This window comes from Scyliorhinus canicula, chromosome 16 (assembly GCF_902713615.1).
Source record: "Scyliorhinus canicula chromosome 16, sScyCan1.1, whole genome shotgun sequence".
In the NCBI taxonomy this organism is placed as follows: Eukaryota; Metazoa; Chordata; class Chondrichthyes; order Carcharhiniformes; family Scyliorhinidae; genus Scyliorhinus; species Scyliorhinus canicula.
In genome coordinates, this window is record NC_052161.1 from 93,716,983 (window position 1) to 93,734,163 (window position 17,181).

General features: G+C 48.9%; 1 long non-coding RNA gene across 1 annotated transcript; it reads right to left on the reverse strand.

Moving 5' to 3' along the window:
• Positions 1-833: 833 nt before the first annotated feature.
• Positions 834-11,562, reverse strand: LOC119950629. The gene is made up of 2 exons (XR_005457377.1): positions 11,420-11,562; positions 834-1,214 (listed from the first exon to the last, which is right to left on the reverse strand). It is a non-coding gene; the product is annotated as an uncharacterized LOC119950629 (long non-coding RNA).
• Between the last annotated feature and the right edge of the window lie 5,619 nt (positions 11,563-17,181).

Consider the following 17,181-nt stretch of genomic DNA (forward strand, 5'->3'; position numbering starts at 1 on the left):
TGCCGGAAGCGTTTTTGCAGTTCACGCATGCCCTACCGTTGGCATCTCATGTGCTATCTGCAGTACTTCCCTTGGACTCTCTGTAATCATGGGTGAAGCTACAACCTTCACTCCTGCCAAATCATTCCCCAAAAGCAAGGTTATTCCCTCCACTGGGAATTTCTTAACCACCCCGATTACTACTGGACCTGACACTCACTAACACTCCAATTATACTTTATGGAGTGGAACTGGGATATAATCCCCACCTATCCCATTCACTAATACCTTACCTTTCATTGAGCTCTCAGGAGAGAAAATCAAATCCTTCTCCAGTAAGAGAGATTGAGTAGCCCCCAGTTAGTTCTGGGTTTGGCTTCCTCATTTGAGGAAAATGGAGTGATCTTCCCCTTGGACAAAATCTTATTTATCTCTCATTTACCTCATTCATCACACCTAATCCCACAGCAGTGTTTACCTCAGATCTCTTTAGTCCAGTTAAAGCTACAGTCTGCACTGGAGTATTCTCTGCTTTTGTTCCCTTTTCTGAATCCTGCTTATGAATTCCCATAAATCACACGGGTTTTCCCTGCAACTTCCAACGTGCTGAATGAACGTGTCCCACCTTGTTACAATGGTAACACCTAGATTTTCGAAACTCACCTTCACCCTCAGCACCGTCCTTCCTGGTCTGAGGAGGAGATCACGGAGCATTCCCAGCTATCCATTCTTTACCTTGGCTACCTGCCTTCTTTTCACTTTCCCACTTCCTATCCTTTTCAAAATTATGGGGTTTGTGAAACAAAGGTTTGAATTTATGGAATCACCTCATAATCATCAGCCATAGCCTGTGCCTATGTATTTACATTGTGTATTTATTCATATCCTATGTTTTTTCATGTCTGGACTGTACGCAGAGCAATACCTTTTCACTGTATCTCGGTACACGTGACAATAAATCAAATTCAATTCCTGCTTGCCTCGCAGTTTACATCCTCTGGTTTTAAACATGAATTCTCATTATAGAAAGTAGGAAATTCTTAAATTCCTCCAAGAAAAGGACCTCTTTCCGAGCCTCATAGGTAGTTGCAATTCCCAATGCTCGTACCCATCTGTCAAAATTGTCCTGCTGAACGTTTTTGCATTCAGCATATGTCTGTTCCAGTTGTCTTCTTAAATTCCGCAACTTTTGCCCATATACTTCGGGAACCAATTCATATATACCCAGAATAGACCTTTAAATGAAATGAAAATGAAATGAAAATCGCTTATTGTCACGAGTAGGCTTCAATGAAGTTACTGTAAAAAGCCCCTAGTCGCCACATTCCGGCGCCTGTTCGGGGAGGCTGTTACGGGAATCGAACCGTGCTGCTGGCCTGCTTGGTCTGCTTTCAAAGCCAGCGATTTAGCCCTGTGCTAAACAGACCCTTTTTCACCACATCACAATTCTTAAACACCCCCTCTGACAGGGAATATACAGACCTCCAGACAATTTAACTCCAAGTGCTTAACCATTTACTTCCCAGTGCATTTTCGCTGTGTGGAATGGAATGAGATATTCTCACTGCGTTTACATGTACAATCACTCAGAAGGGGATTGCCAACCCTTCCATCTACACTGCATGAGTAATGTCCACTTTTCTCATGGCCACTCCATTTGGGTTGCTATTTTCTCAAAAGCCCTAAAATAACATTTCTACCTCCTTCTCTTTGAATTTTTGGAAGCCTATTTGTATTTCATTTTAAAATTAAGCTCCCCTCTAATTTCTAGCAGCTCCCCTATAATTTCAAGTGCCTTAAAGGAACGCCTCCATTTTGCTCTCTTCCCTTTCTGTAATTCTAACCACCTTACTTCCATCTCCATTTCTTATTCTATTATAGTCCTTATTATGAAAAAACAGTAATTGTGTTTACATTTACAAACCAGCTGACTGTAATTATTGGGCAGCCAAGGGCCAAATATTTCGGAATTTTTCTAAGAATTATTAGTTAATTCACTTGTGTTGGGAATCTGGGTCAAATTGGGCTCAAATCTGGAACAAAAAGGGCAGCACGGTGGCACAGTGGTTAGCATTGCTGCCTACGGCGCTGTGGATCAGGGTTCGAATCCTGGCCCTGGGTCACTGTCCGTGTGGAGTTTGCACATTCTCCCCGTGTCTGCGTGGGTTTCACCCCCACAACCCAAAAGATGTGCAGGATAGGTGGATTGGCCAGGCTAAATTGCCCCTTAATTGGAAAAAATAATTGGGTACTGTAAATTTATGGACAGCACGGTAGCATAGTGCTTAGCACAATTGTTTCACAGCTCCAGGGTCCCAGGTTCGATTCCCCGCTGGGTCACTGCCTGTGCGGAGTCTGCATGTTCTCCCCGTGTGTGCGTGGGTTTCACCCGGGTGCTCTGGTTTCCTCCCACAGTCCAAAGATGTGCAGGTTAGGTAGATTGGCCATGCTAAATTGCCCTTAGCGTCCAAAACTGCCCTTTGTGTTGGGTGGGGTTACTGGGTTATGGGATAGGGTGGAGATGTGGGCCTGGGTAGGGTGCTCTTTCCAAGAGCTGGTGCAGACTCGATGGGCCGAATGGCCTCCTTCTGTACTGTAAATTCTGTACTATACCAAGAGCTGAAATTAACCATGCACGAGCCCAGTGGGAGTCAGTTTGTGTGGAACCTGTACCCTAGTGAGAGTCAGTATCTGTGGATCTGGTACCCTCGTGAGAGTCAGTGTATGTGGAACCCATGCCCTAGTGAGAATCAGTCTGTGTGTAACCCATACCCTAGTGAGAGTCAGTGTGGGTGCAACGCATATCCTAATGAGAGCCCGTGTGTTGGAACACGTACCCCAGTGAGAGTCAGTGTGTGTAGAGCCAGTACCCCAGTGAGAGTCAGTGTGTGTAACCCACATCCCAGTGAGGGTCAGTGTGTGTGGAACCCGTACCCCAGTGGGAGTCAGTGTGTGTGGAACCCGTACCCCAGTGAGGGTCAGTGTGTGTGGAACCCGTACCCCAGTGAGAGTCAGTGTGTGTGGAACCCGTACCCCAGTGAGGGTCAGTGTGTGTGGAACCCGTACCCCAGTGAGAGTCAGTGTGTGTGGAACCCGTACCCCAGTGAGGGTCAGTGTGTGTGGAACCCGTACCCCAGTGAGAGTCAGTGTGCGTGGAACCCGTACCCCAGTGTGAGCCCGCGTGTGTGGAACCCGTACCCCAGTGAGAGTCAGTGTGTGTGGAGCCCGTACCCCAGTGAGAGTCAGTGTGTGTGGAACCCATACCCCAGTGAGAGTCAGTGTGTGTGGAACCCATACCCCAGTGAGGGTCAGTGTGTGTGGAACCCGTACCCCAGTGAGAGTCAGTGTGTGTGGAACCCGTACACCAGTGAGGGTCAGTGTGTGTGGAACCCGTACCCCAGTGAGAGTCAGTGTGTGTGGAACCCGTACCCCAGTGAGAGTCAGTGTGTGTGGGACCCGTATCCCAGTGAGAGTCAGTGTGTGTAGAGCCAGTACCCCAGTGAGAGTCAGTGTGTGTGGAACCCGTACACCAGTGAGAGTCAGTGTGTGTGGAACCCGTACCCCAGTGAGAGTCAGTGTGTGTGGAACCCATACCCCAGTGAGAGTCAGTGTGTGTAGAGCCAGTACCCCAGTGAGAGTCAGTGTGTGTGGAACCCGTACCCCAGTGAGAGTCAGTGTGTGTGGAACCCGTACCCCAGTGAGGGTCAGTGTGTGTTGAACCCGTACCCCAGTGTGAGCCCGCGTGTGTGGAACCCGTACCCCAGTGAGAGTCAGTGTGTGTGGAACACATATCCTAATGAGAGCCCGTGTGTGTGGAGCCCGTACCCCAGTGAGAGTCAGTGTGTGTGGAACCCATACCCCAGTGAGAGTCAGTGTGTGTGGAACCCATACCCCAGTGAGGGTCAGTGTGTGTGGAACCCGTACCCCAGTGTGAGCCCGCGTGTGTGGAACCTGTACCCCAGTGAGAGCCAGTGTGTGTGGAACACATATCCTAATGAGAGCCCGTGTGTGTGGAGCCCGTACCCCAGTGAGAGTCAGTGTGTGTGGAACCCATACCCCAGTGAGGGTCAGTGTGTGTGGAACCCGTACCCCAGTGAGAGTCAGTGTGTGTGGAACCCGTACCCCAGTGAGAGTCAGTGTGTGTGGAACCCATACCCCAGTGAGAGTCAGTGTGTGTAGAGCCAGTACCCCAGTGAGAGTCAGTGTGTGTGGAACCCGTACCCCAGTGAGGGTCAGTGTATGTGGAACCCGTACCCCAGTGAGAGTCAGTGTGTGTGGAACCCGTACCCCAGTGAGAGTCAGTGTGTGTAGAGCCAGTACCCCAGTGAGAGTCAGTGTGTGTGGAACCCGTACCCCAGTGAGAGTCAGTGTGTGTGGAACCCGTACCCCAGTGAGAGTCAGTGTGTGTGGAACCCATACCCCAGTGAGAGTCAGTGTGTGTAGAGCCAGTACCCCAGTGAGAGTCAGTGTGTGTGGAACCCGTACCCCAGTGAGAGTCAGTGTGTGTGGAACCCGTACCCCAGTGAGGGTCAGTGTGTGTGGAACCCATACCCCAGTGAGGGTCAGTGTGTGTGGAACCCGTACCCCAGTGTGAGCCCGCGTGTGTGGAACCCGTACCCCAGTGAGAGTCAGTGTGTGTGGAACACATATCCTAATGAGAGCCCGTGTGTGTGGAGCCCGTACCCCAGTGAGAGTCAGTGTGTGTGGAACCCATACCCCAGTGAGAGTCAGTGTGTGTGGAACCCATACCCCAGTGAGGGTCAGTGTGTGTGGAACCCGTACCCCAGTGAGAGTCAGTGTGTGTGGAACCCGTACACCAGTGAGGGTCAGTGTGTGTGGAACCCGTACCCCAGTGAGAGTCAGTGTGTGTGGAACCCGTACCCCAGTGAGAGTCAGTGTGTGTGGAACCCGTACCCCAGTGAGAGTCAGTGTGTGTAGAGCCAGTACCCCAGTGAGAGTCAGTGTGTGTGGAACCCGTACCCCAGTGAGAGTCAGTGTGTGTGGAACCCGTACCCCAGTGAGAGTCAGTGTGTGTGGAACCCATACCCCAGTGAGAGTCAGTGTGTGTAGAGCCAGTACCCCAGTGAGAGTCAGTGTGTGTGGAACCCGTACCCCAGTGAGAGTCAGTGTGTGTGGAACCCGTACCCCAGTGAGGGTCAGTGTGTGTTGAACCCGTACCCCAGTGTGAGCCCGCGTGTGTGGAACCCGTACCCCAGTGAGAGTCAGTGTGTGTGGAACACATATCCTAATGAGAGCCCGTGTGTGTGGAGCCCGTACCCCAGTGAGAGTCAGTGTGTGTGGAACCCATACCCCAGTGAGAGTCAGTGTGTGTGGAACCCATACCCCAGTGAGGGTCAGTGTGTGTGGAACCCGTACCCCAGTGTGAGCCCGCGTGTGTGGAACCTGTACCCCAGTGAGAGCCAGTGTGTGTGGAACACATATCCTAATGAGAGCCCGTGTGTGTGGAGCCCGTACCCCAGTGAGAGTCAGTGTGTGTGGAACCCATACCCCAGTGAGGGTCAGTGTGTGTGGAACCCGTACCCCAGTGAGAGTCAGTGTGTGTGGAACCCATACCCCAGTGAGAGTCAGTGTGTGTAGAGCCAGTACCCCAGTGAGAGTCAGTGTGTGTGGAACCCGTACCCCAGTGAGGGTCAGTGTATGTGGAACCCGTACCCCAGTGAGAGTCAGTGTGTGTGGAACCCGTACCCCAGTGAGAGTCAGTGTGTGTAGAGCCAGTACCCCAGTGAGAGTCAGTGTGTGTGGAACCCGTACCCCAGTGAGAGTCAGTGTGTGTGGAACCCGTACCCCAGTGAGAGTCAGTGTGTGTGGAACCCATACCCCAGTGAGAGTCAGTGTGTGTAGAGCCAGTACCCCAGTGAGAGTCAGTGTGTGTGGAACCCGTACCCCAGTGAGAGTCAGTGTGTGTGGAACCCGTACCCCAGTGAGGGTCAGTGTGTGTTGAACCCGTACCCCAGTGTGAGCCCGCGTGTGTGGAACCCGTACCCCAGTGAGAGTCAGTGTGTGTGGAACACATATCCTAATGAGAGCCCGTGTGTGTGGAGCCCGTACCCCAGTGAGAGTCAGTGTGTGTGGAACCCATACCCCAGTGAGAGTCAGTGTGTGTGGAACGCATACCCCAGTGAGGGTCAGTGTGTGTGGAACCCGTACCCCAGTGTGAGCCCGCGTGTGTGGAACCTGTACCCCAGTGAGAGCCAGTGTGTGTGGAACACATATCCTAATGAGAGCCCGTGTGTGTGGAGCCCGTACCCCAGTGAGAGTCAGTGTGTGTGGAACCCATACCCCAGTGAGGGTCAGTGTGTGTGGAACCCGTACCCCAGTGAGAGTCAGTGTGTGTGGAACCCGTACCCCAGTGAGAGTCAGTGTGTGTGGAACCCATACCCCAGTGAGAGTCAGTGTGTGTAGAGCCAGTACCCCAGTGAGAGTCAGTGTGTGTGGAACCCGTACCCCAGTGAGGGTCAGTGTGTGTGGAAAGAGCACGCCAATATGAGTCAGTGTGTGTGGAACCCGTACCCCAGTGAGGGCCAGTGTGTGTGGAACCCATACCCCAGTGAGAGTCAGTGTGTGTGGAACCCGTACCCCAGTGAGGGTCAGTGTGTGTGGAACCCGTACCCCAGTGAGAGTCAGTGTGTGTGGAACACATATCCTAATGAGAGCCCGTGTGTGTGGAGCCCGTACCCCAGTGAGAGTCAGTGTGTGTGGAACCCATACCCCAGTGAGAGTCAGTGTGTGTGGAACCCATACCCCAGTGAGAGTCAGTGTGTGTGGAACCCGTACCCCAGTGAGAGTCAGTGTGTGTGGAACCCGTACCCCAGTGAGAGTCAGTGTGTGTAGAGCCAGTACCCCAGTGAGAGTCAGTGTGTGTGGAACCCGTACCCCAGTGAGAGTCAGTGTGTGTGGAACCCATACCCCAGTGAGGGTCAGTGTGTGTTGAACCCGTACCCCAATGTGAGCCCGCGTGTGTGGAACCCGTACCCCAGTGAGAGTCAGTGTGTGTGGAACACATATCCTAATGAGAGCCCGTGTGTGTGGAGCCCATACCCCAGTGAGAGTCAGTGTGTGTGGAACCCATACCCCAGTGAGAGTCAGTGTGTGTGGAACCCATACCCCAGTGAGGGTCAGTGTGTGTGGAACCCGTACCCCAGTGTGAGCCCGCGTGTGTGGAACCCGTACCCCAGTGAGAGTCAGTGTGTGTGGAACACATATCCTAATGAGAGCCCGTGTGTGTGGAGCCCGTACCCCAGTGAGAGTCAGTGTGTGTGGAACCCATACCCCAGTGAGAGTCAGTGTGTGTGGAACCCATACCCCAGTGAGGGTCAGTGTGTGTGGAACCCGTACCCCAGTGAGAGTCAGTGTGTGTGGAACCCGTACCCCAGTGAGAGTCAGTGTGTGTGGAACCCATACCCCAGTGAGAGTCAGTGTGTGTAGAGCCAGTACCCCAGTGAGAGTCAGTGTGTGTGGAACCCGTACCCCAGTGAGGGTCAGTGTGTGTGGAAAGAGCACGCCAATATGAGTCAGTGTGTGTGGAACCCGTACCCCAGTGAGGGCCAGTGTGTGTGGAACCCATACCCCAGTGAGAGTCAGTGTGTGTGGAACCCGTACCCCAGTGAGGGTCAGTGTGTGTGGAACCCGTACCCCAGTGAGAGTCAGTGTGTGTGGAACCCGTACCCCAGTGAGAGTCAGTGTGTGTGGAACCCGTACCCCAGTGAGGGTCAGTGTGTGTGGAAAGAGCACGCCAATATAAGTCAGTGTGTGTGGAACCCGTACCCCAGTGAGGGTCAGTGTGTGTGGAACCCATACCCCAGTGAAAGTCAGTGTGTGTGGAACCCGTACCCCAGTGAGGGTCAGTGTGTGTCGAACACGTATCCTAATGAGAGCCAGTGTGTGTGGAACCCATACCCCAGTGAGGATCAGTGTGTGTGGAACCCGTACCCCAGTGAGAGTCAGTGTGTGTGGAAAGAGCACCCCAATATGAGTCAGTGTGTGTGGAACCCGTACCCCAGTGAGGTCTGTATCTGTGGAACCCGTACCCCAGTGAGAGAATATGTGTGGGTCCTGAATCAAATTGCTTGTGATAAAATACAAAGAAACTGGAACAATTTAACTCCAAGTGCTTAACCATTTACTTCCCAGTGTGCTTTCTCTGTGTGGAATGGAATGAGAGATTCTAACTAAATTTACATTTACAGTCACTTATGTTGAGGAATTCGAAAAATGGCTTTACACAACAAACCATCTTATCTTTAATTTTTAGCGGTCGAGGTATTAACCTCGACTGTTAAAAAGTAAAGATATTAACCAACATGATATCCATTCCATTACGAATAAAATAATAAATAAAACTGTTTAATTTGTGTTCCCTCCATATTTCCTAATTATTCCATAAAACTTAATCTTACATGTATGTTAGGCTCAATACAACTGGTGGGGATCTGGAAAGGGGGATGTGAAATGGCTTTGCCAAGAGTCCAGCGGACCATTGCCTGAGAGACATGATTAGTCAAGGCAGCCTTGAGGGTGCGGAAGGCTCTGATCGGCATAGATAAGATTAATCAAAGCATTTTTCATTGGAAAGAAAAAGGTTTTCTTAAACTCACAGGTGCCCGTCTGCAGTCCCATTTGTGGTTTATTCTCAGACCCAATATTAAACAATCTGTGCAGTGCATGCAGAACATGTTGCATTTGCTGGGTCTTTGAAAAATCCATGGAACAGTATTGCTGATGTTCCCCGATGTCTGTTTGGTTGTGATTGCTGGAACTTAACATTCTGCCTTAGATACAACTTCTATCACTTTGGATGTCAGTTGAATGCTTCCGAGGACTTTGAAGGTAATCGGATGATGCGGGGATGAGTGACCATGATATAATAGAATTTTTTTATCAAGATGGAGAATGACGTAGGTGATTCTGAGTCTAGGGTCCTGAATCTTAAAAAACAGAACTACAATGATATGAGGCACAAGTTGGCTATGGACAAATGGGGAACAGTTACTTGAAGGGATGACAGTGGATAGGCAATGGCAAACATTCAAAGAGTGCATGGGAGAACTGCAACAATTGTTTATTTCTGTCTGGCACAAACGTAAAATGGGAAAAATTGGATACACTAAAAAAAAATTTTTAAAATGGTATTGATTGAATGTGTTTATGTCAATTGATGACAAATGAAGTCAGCTGACTGCTACTTGGGATGTCAAACAATATCTGAATGGTCACTTCAGTGAGCATCTTGGGAAGACATTGTTGGCGATGGGGCTGTCCAAGGAAGGAAGTTGTCAGAGAGATATGTGGAATGCTATAGCAAGACTTGCAGCCACGTGTGTTTGGAATCCCATGCCAATGGCCCTCAAGGTGGTTGCCACACTCAATTATTTCACCAATGGTTCTTTGTTGGAGTCCACCAGCCATATGTGCGACATTTCTCAGGCTGCCCCTCAGGAGCCTAAAGGAGGTGATCAATACCATCCTTCAGTTGTGTGAACATACATTCATACGAATGAGTCCATCGGGTTCACTGCAGGTGATGACAGCCAAGTAGCAAGGGCACCGAGCTTCAGTCTCATTGCTTGTTTCCATATCGTGCAAGCGATCATTGACCTGCATTCATGTGGCCATATGGAGCTCCCTGGGACTAGCCCGTGGCACTGTGGCCCATAAAGGCTTTCACTTTTTGAATGTTCAATGATCTGTGACCACAGGAAAAGAATGTGAATGTTTGGCTTTTTTTCCCAGGGACCTCTCATGACTCCGACATGTTGTGCACCCTGCAGATCCCAGCCCAGGTTGACAGCTGGATCCTGGGTACTACCAGGTGTTGACAGTGGGGAGGCCTCCTCACAGGGCAGTGGAAGAGTCAGCAGAGCCATCAAACAGCAAACCGTTAGCTTGCTTAAAATGCACTTCTGCTACATTGACTAGTCTGGAGGGGCTCTGCAGTGTGAAGCACAAAGTTGTGGTATGCTGTGCACTGCCCAACCTGGCAATGCAACTCGGAGAACCATTACATGTTGGCTATATGTGCGATATGTGCGACATTTCTCAGGCTGCGACTCAGGAGCCTAAAGGAGGTGACCAATGATGAGGAGGAGGAGCAGCACTCTATCAATGTAACTATTAATGTTTACTAATATGTCTAGCTCTCTAACTAAACTAGTGCCGACAAACAACGACATGCACACATGATTGAGGTAAAACTAATATAATTTGCTATATTTATATGTGACAAATTGAACTTCTTTAAAACACCCAGTGCCACTTTTATGCTTTCACAGTCTCCTGTGTTTCCTCACAATGTAACCCTGACTCCACAGCTAAGCTGAAGGCAGCTTGCTCAGTTCATTGCCCCTTTTATGACTGCGGCACTGGGCCTCTGAGGTTCAATGTTTTGAGGGTTCCGGCCAATTCGGGGTCTCCTACATTGGACTAGACCAGCGTCAAAAAGGCAGAGGGGAGCGGGATAGGCCACTCACCCGATGGGTTTCCTGACAGGAAGAGACCGTGGCAGCAGGAACACCCTCCTCCTCCATCCCGGTGCAAAATAGCAACTCCCTGTATCCCTGAAGAGAAGGAGGAACATTCCCCCTCCTTATCCATCTCCTCCCTCATTATTCCCCCTACTCGTCCTCTCCTCCCTCGCCATTCCCCCTCCTTGCCCTCTCCTCCCTCGCCATTCCCCCTCCTTGCCCTCTCCTCCCTCGCCACTGCTGCCTGGTGCCCATTGTCAGAGTAGTAGAATGTAGGGCAGAGTGCATATTGGTCATAGGCAGGATCTGGCTCCCCAAGGCAGTTACCAACCTCTTCATGAAGGAAGTCATGCACTCATATGCCTGAGACACCTGGACCTCCCCATTGCCTGTGCAAAGCTGTGCATTACATCAAGGATATCCACCAAATGCTGTCCTACCCTGAGCTGCATCTCCAACAGGCATCTTGTGGCTGTGACTAGAGGCCGCACCTGAGCTTCCGGCAGTCCTTCAGCTGCAGAATCTAACCATGAACCCGACGCGACCTGTGTCAATGTTTGCCCGTTGTGGAGATTATGGAAGAGGCAGGTGAAGATGTATCCTCTGGGTCAGTGGCCCCAACTCCCAGCCCCCGCAGACATTCAGTCCTTTGTTTGTTTTTATGGCTGTGTCCTTGGCCATGGGATTGCAAGGACAGATAGTTCAGGGTAAGCAGAACCTCACGAAGGATAAGCACACTGCATTACCATCAGTTGCTATCCTTTGAAATGAGGTGGCAGGGCTGAGAACATCAATGATCTCTGGTATTTACCCACATCCTTTGTGTCACAGCACAGATTTTCCACTAATTCCAGGCTTTCAAGGCTCTTCTCACCCTTCCCCCAACCTTCCGGTGATTGACGCGTATTTAAAATTCATGTTGAAATTGAGGAATATTCCCCCCATAGGCAGCCACTTACCTTTAAGCTCATGCATCCTTTTAATTTTGAACTGAAGGCTTGTATTTGCACATCCCTGATTAAGCTAGCTGCCTGCACACAGCCTGGACTATGAATAATTATTCGAATGAGCAGTCATCTCTCTGCAGCGCTGCCCTCACTTTGTGCCAACAACTCAGCAGAGAGGCTTAACCTGATTCCGGGCCAAAGTCTGGTCTGTATTCCATTCAGCAATCAGTCGATGGGCACAGATAATAACATCAGTCACCAAATTCTAGACAATGGAACATTTATTTGATAGAAAACAAAGCAAATCCTAACCATTTGAGTTAAACAACGTGTACATTGTGTAGGTTAATCTGCCAGACTGACAGATTCCTGTTTACATTCACTTTACATGCAGAAAACACATCTTTATTTTATACAGATGCTCTGGTTTAATTGTCCACCACGCAAATTATTGATTTTTTAAAAAATTCTATTTGCACTAATATTAGGTTGACGTTATTTTGTATTACTGTCCTGTTGTGAATGCTTAATTATTTAATTTACTATTTATTGTCTTAATTGTTCTTGTTAGAGTGTTATTGCTTTCCATTTATCTTCCCTGAAATATGATCTCAGGCGATCCAGAGGAATTTGTTTAGGTTGAGCGTCAGTGATGGATAAGCGGTAATTCGGAGACTGCCACACACAGTTTCATATCCTGCACGGGGTAAAGGTTGTCAGCAGATTGTACAGATCCATTTACAGCAAGTGTGTGAAAAGACAAAACCCATTTTACATCGAATAAAAATGCTCATTAGGGACATGAGCGAAGTACTGAACCAAAGGAGGACATTCAGGCACCATTCAACATCTCCCAGCAGATTGTCTGAAATCCTTGCACTCATAGAATCTTCTTTGATTACTGAGTCCTTAAGGAGCACTTGAAAATGCTGTTAGAAAAGTCTGGAAAATTTCTGCTTGTCTCCAAAGATTTGGGGTGTGATTTTAACTCTGCCAACACGACAGAAACCCTTCAAGGTTGACCTCGCGATTTAATAGTCCTTGTAAGATCAGGCATAAGACCATAAGACATAGGAGCAGAATTAGGCCATTCAGCCCATCGAGTCTGCTCCGCCATTCAATCACGGCTGATAGGTTTCCCATCCCCATTCTCCTGCCCCCCCCCCCATGTGTTACCCCGTGTCCTGCCTTCGAGAAGCAGAGAGTTTACATCTTGTTGGATCCATGAGGCAAGTTGTCTCCTCTTCACTACTAAATGATTACAGTGTATGCGGAAGGTAAGCATGAACTAACCCTGCATGTTATTTAACAGGGAAGTGTAAAATTAGATGAGCAAGGTGTTCTGAAAGGACTGCTGCTCCCCACTGAAGGAAAGTTCAGGATCAGAAAGCAATAGGTGGTTGGAGGTCACTTATTAACATATTTTTATAACAGTCGAGACTTTGACATTCGTCCCCAATTCTTCGAAGATCCAGCAGAACAGAGCCATTGAAGGAAGTGAATCATTTTGGATCCCTTGGTCACAATCCAAAACTCTGGGGCTGAATTTTTAGAGCAAATCATTGCAATCTGCCAGGTTCGCTTCAGCTGGGAGTTACGAGTACAAGAAGTGTCAATTTGTGCAACGTTGATGTCATGGTTTTGAGCGTGTTCCCTGAGTGAGGGCCCAGAGAGACAATGTAATCATCTCTCACTGTAACAACAGGTGAAGGGGACAGTGAAACCTTACATAAAATTCAGCTCCAAATGAGCGATGATAACAGGAACGCCACTTGGTGGACAGTGACAGGGTGTTTCATTTTTTGGTCTTATAATCCAGAGGTTTGATGAATAATGGAGAGAGCACGAGTTCGACTTCCACCATGCCGCCTAGGAATTTCAAATCAGTTGAAAAAGATGTGGACATAAAAAGGTGGCCTCAGTAAAACAGGCCACAAAGTCATTGTAACAAAACCAACGTGTTATCTAATGCCCTTAAGAGAAGGCAATCTGTCCCTCTTACCTGGTCAGGCTTGTATGCGATTGCGTCCAGTAACATTAAGGGTTGACTTTAAGTCACCCTCTGAAATGATCGAGAAAGCCCCTCACCATATGAAACTTCATGGCAACCAGCCAGTGACTCCAAGGTCAGGGAGAGAAATCATGAGAAGTCATCCACTTTAGAACATAGAACATAGAACAGTACAGCACAGAACAGGCCCTTCGGCCCTCAATGTTGTGCCGAGCCATGATCACCCTACTCAAACCCACGTATCCACCCTATACCCGTAACCCAACAACCCCCCCCTTAACCTTACTTTTATTAGGACACTACGGGCAATTTAGCATGGCCAATCCACCTAACCCGCACATATTTGGACTGTGGGAGGAAACCGGAGCACCCGGAGGAAACCCACGCACACAGGGGGAGGACGTGCAGACTCCACACAGACAGTGACCCAGCCGGGAATCGAACCTGGGGCACTGGAGCTGTGAAGCATTTATGCTAACCACCATGCTACCCTGCTGCCAGGGCTTTCCAAGCCTCTTGAATGAGGGGCTACTCGCCAGGAGGGTCACATCCTAGGGAGTTTACCTCCATCCCCTGGATCTCTTGCACTTCTCTCTCAATGCCTTCGTGGGAAAGCAAAATTTGAACAGCCTGCTGCAGGTCTAAGGATGGTTCGGCTAGCAACTCCCTTTGAGTAGCTATGTCATTTATGCTGCAGACCAAGTGGTTGGACAGCATTTCAAAAAGAGTAGTTCCATATTCACAATATTCGGCTAGTTTTATAGCCTCTTCAGAAACTTGGTTGCAGACTCTCCTGGGGTCCTCTCTGCTGTGTTAAAACAATACCTCTGCACTATAATGGACTGTTTCGGGTTGAAATGGTGCGCCAATAGTGCCATCAATTCTTCTAATGTCTCAGTGTCCGGAGCTGCAGGATATGTAAGGCTTTTTATCACTCCATAAGTATGTGCTCCTCAGGCAGTCGGCAATATTACTGTCTGTCGATCATCATCTCTGATAGTGTTCGCCGAGAAAAATTAACGCCTGTGTTCTGCGTACTGTGTCCAATCCTCTATGCTCCCATCGAACACGTCCAATTTTCTGAACAAAAGCATTTTTGCAAGAGAAACAAAATTACTCCAATCTAAGTCCAACAGTAGAAAGGAGGTGGTTGTTCATCCGATGGTGTAACAACATCAACAGCAATCCAGTTTTATCCTCGTCGCCACAGGCGGGTCCGGATTGAGTTGGTACAAAAAAATGATGTTTATTGCATAGCAATTATACTTATAATATACACCTGATCTCATCCGGGTCTGCCCTGTCGGTTCCATACCGGGCCGAACCCAATCAAAAATGTCCTCGAACTTAGCTCAGTTCGCTGGACAACTGGTTTGTGATGCAGAGCATGGTCAAAAGTGTAGGTTTAATTGCCGTACCAGCTGAGGTTATTCATGAAGGTCCTGTCTTCTCAACCTTGCCCTTCACCTGAGGTGTGGTGACCCACAGGTTAAATCAGCACCAGTCATCTCTCACTCTCATAGGGGAAAAAAGGTCATCTGGGATTATGGTGACTTTATTTTTTTACTGGTCCTGTACTGTAGTTTCACCAGGCTGACACCTCATTTTAAGTTATTCCTGGCGTTGTTCCTGGCATGACCTCCTGTACTCTTCATTGAACCAGGGTTGATCCCTTGCCTTGTGGTAATGGTAGAGTGTAGGATATGCCAGGTCATGAGGTTGCAGATTGTGGTTGAATACAATTCTGCTGCTGCTGATGGCCCACAGGGCCTCATCAATGCCCAGTGTTGAGATGCTAGATCTGTTTGGAATTGATTTAGCACAGTGGTAGAGCTGCACAACATGATTGAGGGTATCATCAATGTGAACTTGGTCTTCAGAGGAATTTTTTTCCTGCGTGAGCAGGCAATAGCTTCCGCTGTGGCTTAAGGGAGCTCTCTGAGCCTGCCGCTGAATATTGTCAGGAGGCAGTTTTCAGTGACGTGAGTGATCGATTGGGGGGCACCACAGCTGAAGTCTGGGTTCCCTGCAAGGCCCAATTTGTACCAATTTGCTGCACAAAGGCCTTGGCCATTGTGGAAAAGGTTGAGGAGTTCCCAATGTTCGCATGGCAGGTTGACGGCAGATGGGATCTGTGATGAGCAAGTGTTTTTTTAGTGGTGGTGTGTTGGTTCCATTCCTGCTGCCACATGGCCTCTGCTATTATCCTTTGTCACTGTGGTCTTAGCCGTACAGGCTAGCGTGATGGGAGGTGAGCAGCTGGTGGATTGGTAAGTTCCTTGTGTAGCGGAAGGCTTGGGTTCATGTAAACCTTTTCCAGGGGCTTTCTTGCTGCAATCTCCCTGGTTATTTGAAGGGGGGCAGGATGTTGCTCAGCGCTGGGAGCCAGGGGCATTAAGTCTATTGGACGGTACCTGAGATGATACACATTGTTGTGTTGAGCTGGGGATCTAAAAGGACTGTGCAGTGGTCACCCCTAATGATTCTGTCATGGACAGATCGGTCTGCCACAGGCAGGTTGATGAGGATGTGACCAAATATCTTTTTCCCTCTTGTAGGTACGCTCAGCACATGCCACAGATCCAGTCTAGATACTGTGTCCTTTAGCCATCAGCGACATTGATCTGCAGTGCTGCTACTGAGCCATTCTTGGTGATGGACATTGAAGCCACCCATACCCTGCACTGCACCTTCATCACCCATGATGCTTCCTCAAAGTGGTGTTCGCCTGCTGAGGCAGGGTGTGGGGGAAGGGGTGATATGCGGTAATGAGCAGAAGGTTTCCTTCCCCAAATTTGACCTGATGCCACAAAAGTTCATGTGGTCCGGAGTCAATGTTAAGAACTTCCAGGGCAAATCCCTCCCGATTGTAGACCACTGTGTCGTCACCTTTGCTGGGTCCGTCTGAATTAATACAATTGTTTTGTCTTTCATTACCTCTGCATGCAGTAGGCTGAGTGACTGTAGCAGTGATGTAATTGCAGGCTCAATGGTGATTTTCTAAGGATAGCTAAATGCAGGATAATCAGGTGATGTTAGGAAAGTGGCTACAAAACAATTTCTACATTTATAAACCAACCAATTCTGTAGCTAATACAACCATACCATTTTGACTTCTCTGGCACCAACCTACAATACACCTTCAATTATATCTGCCCATTTTGTGCCAATGACACTCTCCCCAGAATTTGTCGATCGGCTTAAGCGGCTTAAGAAGATGCACAGTAGATTAAACTGTTGATTTGTTTTTTCAGAGAAGAATGATACAAGGTACATAAATTCAATGCAGCCTCAGCTCAATAATTGGATTGCTTCCTCTTGCACTGTGAATTTGACAGCCTCAAATGGGAAAATGTATAAGAAACTCCAACAGTAAACAAAGAGTGGCACTGCCCACTCCACGCCACCCCGCCACCTACCTTTCTAACAGCCCAATCTTACCCCAACTCTCCAGCACCCCAAACCAGTTTCCACCTATCCAACACTCTTCCAAACGACTCCCACCTCTCCAAAAAAAGCGCAACTTCCCCCACCCCTCAAAAAGCCCCCAACCTATCACTTCATCTCTCCAAGAGTCTCCAACCTGCTTCACACCTCTCCAACACCCCAGAATTTACCCATCCTTGCCTGCCTCGACCTCCCCAGCATGCCAAGAGCCCCACTGCCTCCTCTACCACCCTCCAACTACCTCGACCATCTCTCCTCTTCCTAACCTTCGCACCAAATTGGCTCTAAGATAGAGATTTCACTGACCATTTTTCAA